Source organism: Oryx dammah, unplaced genomic scaffold (genome assembly GCF_014754425.2).
Source record: "Oryx dammah isolate SB20612 unplaced genomic scaffold, SCBI_Odam_1.1 HiC_scaffold_3, whole genome shotgun sequence".
Lineage (NCBI taxonomy): Eukaryota > Metazoa > Chordata > Mammalia > Artiodactyla > Bovidae > Oryx > Oryx dammah.
Genome location: NW_024070187.1, coordinates 47,637,307 through 47,643,631, shown reverse-complemented (window position 1 = coordinate 47,643,631; position 6,325 = coordinate 47,637,307).

The following is a 6,325-nucleotide window of genomic DNA, read 5'->3' as shown; positions in this document are numbered from 1 at the left end:
TGCTATATACAGATATTAGTAAAGGTGGTTTGTTGTTGTTTAGTCACTAAGTAGTGTCCAACTCTGCAACTCTATGGACTGCAGCATGCCAGGCTTCCCTGTCCGTCACCATTTCCCAGAGTAGGTTCAAACTCATGTCTATTGAACCAAGTTAGTTATGCTATCTTTGGAGAAGGAAATGGCAACCCACTCCAGTGTTCTTGCTTGGAGAATCTCAGGGACGGGGGAGACTGGTGGGCTGCTGTCTATGGGTTCGCACAGAGTCGGACACGACTGAAGCAACTTAGCAGCAGCAGCAGCAGTTATGCTATCTAATCATCTCATCCTCTGCTGCTGCTGCTGCTGCAAGTCGCTTCAGTCGTGTCCGACTCTGTGCAACCCCATGGACTGCAGCCCACCAGGCTCCTCCCTCCCTGGGATTCTCCAGGCAAGAACACTGGAGTGGGTTGCCATCTCATCCTCTACTGCCCCCTATTCCTCTTGCCCTCAGTCTTTCTCAGAATCAGGGCCTTTTCCAATGAATAAGTCCTTTGTATCAGGTGGCTAGAGTACTGAAACTTTAGTTTCAGCACCAGTCTTTCCAATGAATATTCAGGACTGATTTCCTTAAGGATTGACTGGTTTAATCTCCTTGCTTTCCATGAGACTCTCAAAAGTCTTCTCAAACACTGCAATTCAAAAGCATCAATTCTTCAGCACTTAGCCTTCATTAAAGTTCAACTTTCACAGACATACATTTACATAATTCAGTTCAGTTCAGTTCAGTTCAGTTCAGGCGCTCAGTCGTGTTTGACTCTTTGCGACCCCATGAATCGCAGCACGCCAGGCCTCCCTGTCCATCACCATCTCCCGGAGTTCACTCAGACCCATGTCCATCGAGTCCGTGATGCCATCCAGCCATCTCATCCTCTGTCATCCCCTTCTCCTCCTGCCCCCAATCCCTCCCAGCATCAGAGTCTTTTCCAATGAGTCAACTCTTCGCATGAGGTGGCCGAAGTACTGGAGCTTCAGCTTTAGCATCATTCCTTCCAAAGAAATCCCAGGGTTGATCTCCTTCAGAATGGACTGGTTGGATCTCCTTGCAGTCCAAGGGACTCTCAAGAGTCTTCTCCAACACCACAGTTCAAAAGCATCAATTCTTTGGCGCTCAGCCTTCTTCACAGTCCAACTCTCACATCCATACATGACCACTGGAAAAACCATAGCCTTGACTAGACGGACCTTAGTCGACAAAGTAATGTCTCTGCTTTTGAATATGCTATCTAGGTGGGTCATAACTTTTCTTCCAAGGAGTAAGTGTCTTTTAATTTCATGGCTGCAGTTACCATCTGCAGTGATTTTGGAGCCCCAAAAAATAAAGTCTGACACTGTTTCCACTGTTTCCCCATCTATTTCCCATGAATTAATTAGAGATTAATTATATAAATTTACTCTTAAATAACATTAAGAAATAAAATAACACCTCAAAATGTATCACTTTCTAATTGGTTTTTCTTACATTAACTTATGTCTGTGGTTATTTACACACAATTCATGTATATACTAAAATAACATATACTGATGTGCCATTGTGCAACTTTCTCAATTCCACTTTCAGCAATGTCACATATGTAGCTAGAATTTGGCTATTGTTGGAATATTTATATCATAAAGAAGAAAAAAAAAACATGAAAATACAGGGAAAAAATGAAGGAAAAAAGATGGGTGGGGTAACCCTAAATTTGAACATTAAAATACAAAAAGGTTTAAATATTTGTACATACTAATTGTAATCCTAGGTTAATTCCAAGGTCAGTCTAGCGTAGTATTCAGTTGCTAACAGATTGGGTATTGACTATCATCCCTGGAGCTAAATTTTAGTGCTAGAGGCAATATTAATATTTTTTAATTTATGAAGTATAGTTCACATGCATGCTTGCATGCTCAGTCACTCAGCTGTGTCCAACTCTGCTGTCCCATGAACTGTAGCCCACCAGGGGATGCTCTGTCCTTGGGATTCTCCAGGCAAGACTACTAGAGAGGGTTGCCATTTCCTCCTTCAAGGGATCTTTTGGACCCAGGAATCGAACCTAGGTCTCCTGAGTCTTCTGCATTGGCAGGTGGATTCTTTTACCGCTGAACAAGATGGGAAGCCCATACAGAGTTCACAATTATGAGATATTACAATTAGCAGTTGAGGGGGATTCCTCCTCAAACTAATCATGTTTACTAAGTGGCTGCTAAGCTTGTTTTTAAACTGCTGAAGAAGTGAATATATACTATGTTAGCATTAGATATAATTAAATCAGAAAATGACACAATCTCTTAAATTATTATTGAAAGACTGTTATACTGTTTAAATTTTGGCTCACTTGGTCCCTGTAACCACAACTTAGTTAAGGCTCTCTTTAAATTCTAGGGATGGGCTTCCCAGGTGGCTCAGTGGTAAAGAATCCACCTGTCAGTGCAGAAGATACAGGAGACCTGGGTTTCATTCCTGGATCTGGAAGATTTCCTTAAAGGAGGAAATGGCAACCCACTCCAATATTCTTGCCTGGAGAATTTGATGGACAGACAAGCCTAGTGGGCTACAGTTCATGGGGTCACAAAGAGTCCAACTAGACAGCCTTTAAGCACCAGCACAAAGATTAGAGATATCCCAGCTCTAACTATAATCCAAACTAGCTCTGTCATTTCTCAAGCTATCTAATTATTTTACATATTTAATTTTATTTCCCATGTGTCACCACTTGTAAAAATATGTTTAACCAGTTACAAGTCTGTATACATTTAATTGTACATAATTGTATCTATCCTAAATGTCAATTCCTGCATAATTTGCAGTGTTCTCCCTGCTTTGATATTTTGAAGTTTGATATTAAAAGAAAGCTAAAATTTCCTTGAACTAAGTCATTTATATTGTTGTTTTAGTTTTTTAATCATGCCCTGAGGAATCCAATTCTCATTGGCATACTCTTATATTAATATATTGTACTGTGCTCAATCCCTCAGTCGTGTCTGACTCTGTGGCCCTGTGGACCATAGCCTGCCAGGTTCCTCTGTCCATGGAATTATCCAGGCAACAGTACTGGAGTGGGTTGCCATTTCTTTCTCCAGGGTATCTTCCCAACACCAGGGTCAAAACTGCATTTCTTGTGTCTCTTGCATTGGAAGGTGGGTTCTTTACCACTAGCACCACCAGGAAAGGCCCTGCATACTCTTATAAGAACTAAGCATATAATACTAATCATGTTGAGCATTATAAACTTTACTGAATGGTCCTCAAAATTGAATTTATACAAAAATACTTCTTTTATTTTAGAGCTTAATAAAATCTTTTGTTTTATCAAAATTGAGGACACATTTTAAACATTGTATTATCACTATTAATAATAGGGGAAAACATGCTGATCTTTTTGACCAAAATGAGCCTAATGCAAAAATAAAAATGAGTCACTGACTCTGACAGAGAGCTTCAGATTGAACACAACAGAAATGCTACTGGAGAGATGATTCATTCAGGAGCCACATAAAAATATAATGCAACTCTGGGTATCTTAAATAGGAAAACAATTAGATACATATAGCACCACTGAAAAGGCTAGGTAAAAAGGTTTAAAAACCCATGGAAGTTTCTTTTTTTTTTTTTTTGCCTCCAATATGACAGTGGGTGATCCAAGGATCACTTCAAGGCAAATCAGTAAGTCAGTTCAGTCACTCAATCGTGTCCGACTCTTTCTGACCCCGTGGACTGCAGCACACCAGCCTTCCCTGTCCATCACCAACTCCCAGAGCTTACTCAAACTCATGTTCGTCTAGTCAATGATGCAATCCAACCATTTCATCCTCTGTCATCCACTTCTCCTCCCGCCTTCAATCTTTCCCAGCATTAGGGTCTTTTTCAAATGAATCAGCTCTTCACATCAGGTGGCCAGATTATTAGAGGTTCAGCTTCAGCATCAGTCCTTCTAATGAATATTCAGGACTGATTTCCTTTAGGATGGATTGATGGCATCTCCTTGCTGTCCAAGGGACTCTCAAGAGTCTTCTCCAACACCACAGTTCAAAAGCATCAATTCTTTGGTGCTCAGCTTTCTTTATAGTCCAACTCTCACATCCATACATGACTACTGGAAAAACCATAGCTTTGACTAGATGGACCTTTGTTGGCAAAGTAATGCCTCTGCTTTTTAATATGCTGTCTAGCTTGGTCAGTTTGTAAAGAATCCACTTGCAATTCAGGAGACCCAGGTTCAATTCCTGGGTATGGAATATCTGCTAGAGAAGGGAAAAAGCTACCCACTCCAGTATTCAGGTCTGGAGAACTAGCCCATGGGGTCACAAAGAGTCAGACAGGACTGAATGATTTTCACTTTCATTTTCAGGTGTTTCTCTGATAGCTGAAAGCAAATAGATCCACATCAAATAGATCCATATCATCACTTCATGGTAAATGGATGGAGAAACAATGGAGAGAGTGAGATACTTTATTTTAGGGGGCTCTAAAATCACTGCAGATGATGACTGCAGGCATGAAATTAAAAGACGCTTGCTCCTTGGAAGAAAAGCTATGACCAGCCTAGACAGCATATTAAAAAGCAGAATCATTACTTCACAGACAAAGGTCCATCTAGTGAAAGCTATGGTTCTTTCAGTAGTCTTGTATGAATGTGAGAGTTGGACTATAAAGAAAGCTGAGTGCCGAACAATTGATACTTTTGGAGTGTGGTGTTGGAGAAGATGCTTGAGAGTCCCTTGGACTGCAAGGAGTTCCAACCAGTCAATCCTAAGGGAAATCAGTCCTGAATATTCATTGGATGGACTGACACTGAAGCTGAACCACCAATACTTTGGCCACCTGATACGAATAACTGACTCATTTGAAAAGACCCCGTTGCTGGGAAAGATTGAAGGTGGGACGAGAAGGGGATGACAGAGGATGAGATGATTGGATGGCATCACCGACTTGATGGACATGAGTTTGAGCAAGCTCTGGGAGTTGGTGATGGACAGGGACGACTGGCATGCTGCAGTCCATGGGGTACAGCATCGGACACGACTGAGCAAATGGACTGATCCAAAGAAAGAAGCACCTTCCTGGCAAAACCTAACCATGGGAAAACCTAACACTGACTTCTTTGTAGACCATGTACCTGTTGCAACTTGCATTTGAGAATAAAGATTTTTTAAATTCTGTTTCCAATCTCACAATAATGTCTCTCAGTGACTTGTAATAAGAATTTGCCTGCAAGATGATCTGGGAAATCTAGCTTTCAGAGTTTTACCCCTTGAGGTACAGAGAAAAACTTGCAGTATTCCCGTAGATATTTTATTATGAATTGAGATATGATTACTGTTTAATCTTTTGTTTTATCTTGATCAAGATAAGATTGTTATATCACAGAATAAATACAGCAATTACATAGTTCAAAGGTCATATTATTAAATGTTTACACTTTTAAAACTTCTGTAGTATTTTTATATTATATAATTTTTTTCTACTCTGGTAAGCAGCAGGATAATGTGTAATATCCATCCATATACAACTGTTTCCCTGAAAACTCTTATTTCTTTATGCTTAAGTTCTCTCTTAATTTATTTCTTTGTTGATGTTTTTCTATATTAGTTTTTATTTGTTATTTCTATTGTTTTAGTTTTGTTTTATATATGTATCATTTTATTATTGGTGGTTCGATATAATTATTGTTATTCTTTATAGAACTATTATTGAAAATTGTGTGTAATATTTAAAATAAAATATAGCAACAATCAGTTTAAAATATCATTTCATTTAACTTCCATAGTAAGTTATTTAATTTTTAAAGTATTTTAAAAATTATTAAAAGCTTTAAGATATATATCAATAATCTCCAGTGGCTCCAGACCAGATATTTTTTCAGTTAAAGCATGACTTGATCATTTTCAGATTAGAAAATGAAACTTATGCTGTTATTAAAATAAAAATATAAAAAAATATTAAATCATATTAGCTACTATTTAAATATACCCAGTATCATTCATAGGCACTTCTGTGAATTAGTTTAGGAAGCTAAAATTCATTCATCATTTTTTTCAAGGAAAATGGAGTATAACCTCAAATTAATTTGGGGAACATAGCCTCTTTATAACTTCTATTCATAACTTGAGAATTGCTAGAATTGTAATAACTAGAAATGAATACTTTATATTTTCCCCCCAAGATTGAAACTTTGATGGATTGAAGCTTTTATGATTATCCCAAGACAATAACAAATAAGTCCCTTATCAAGAGAATTATTTTAAAATTAAATGATGGTTGAATAAAACTCATATTCATGTCCATGACTTTACAGGAGAGTGATGCAAA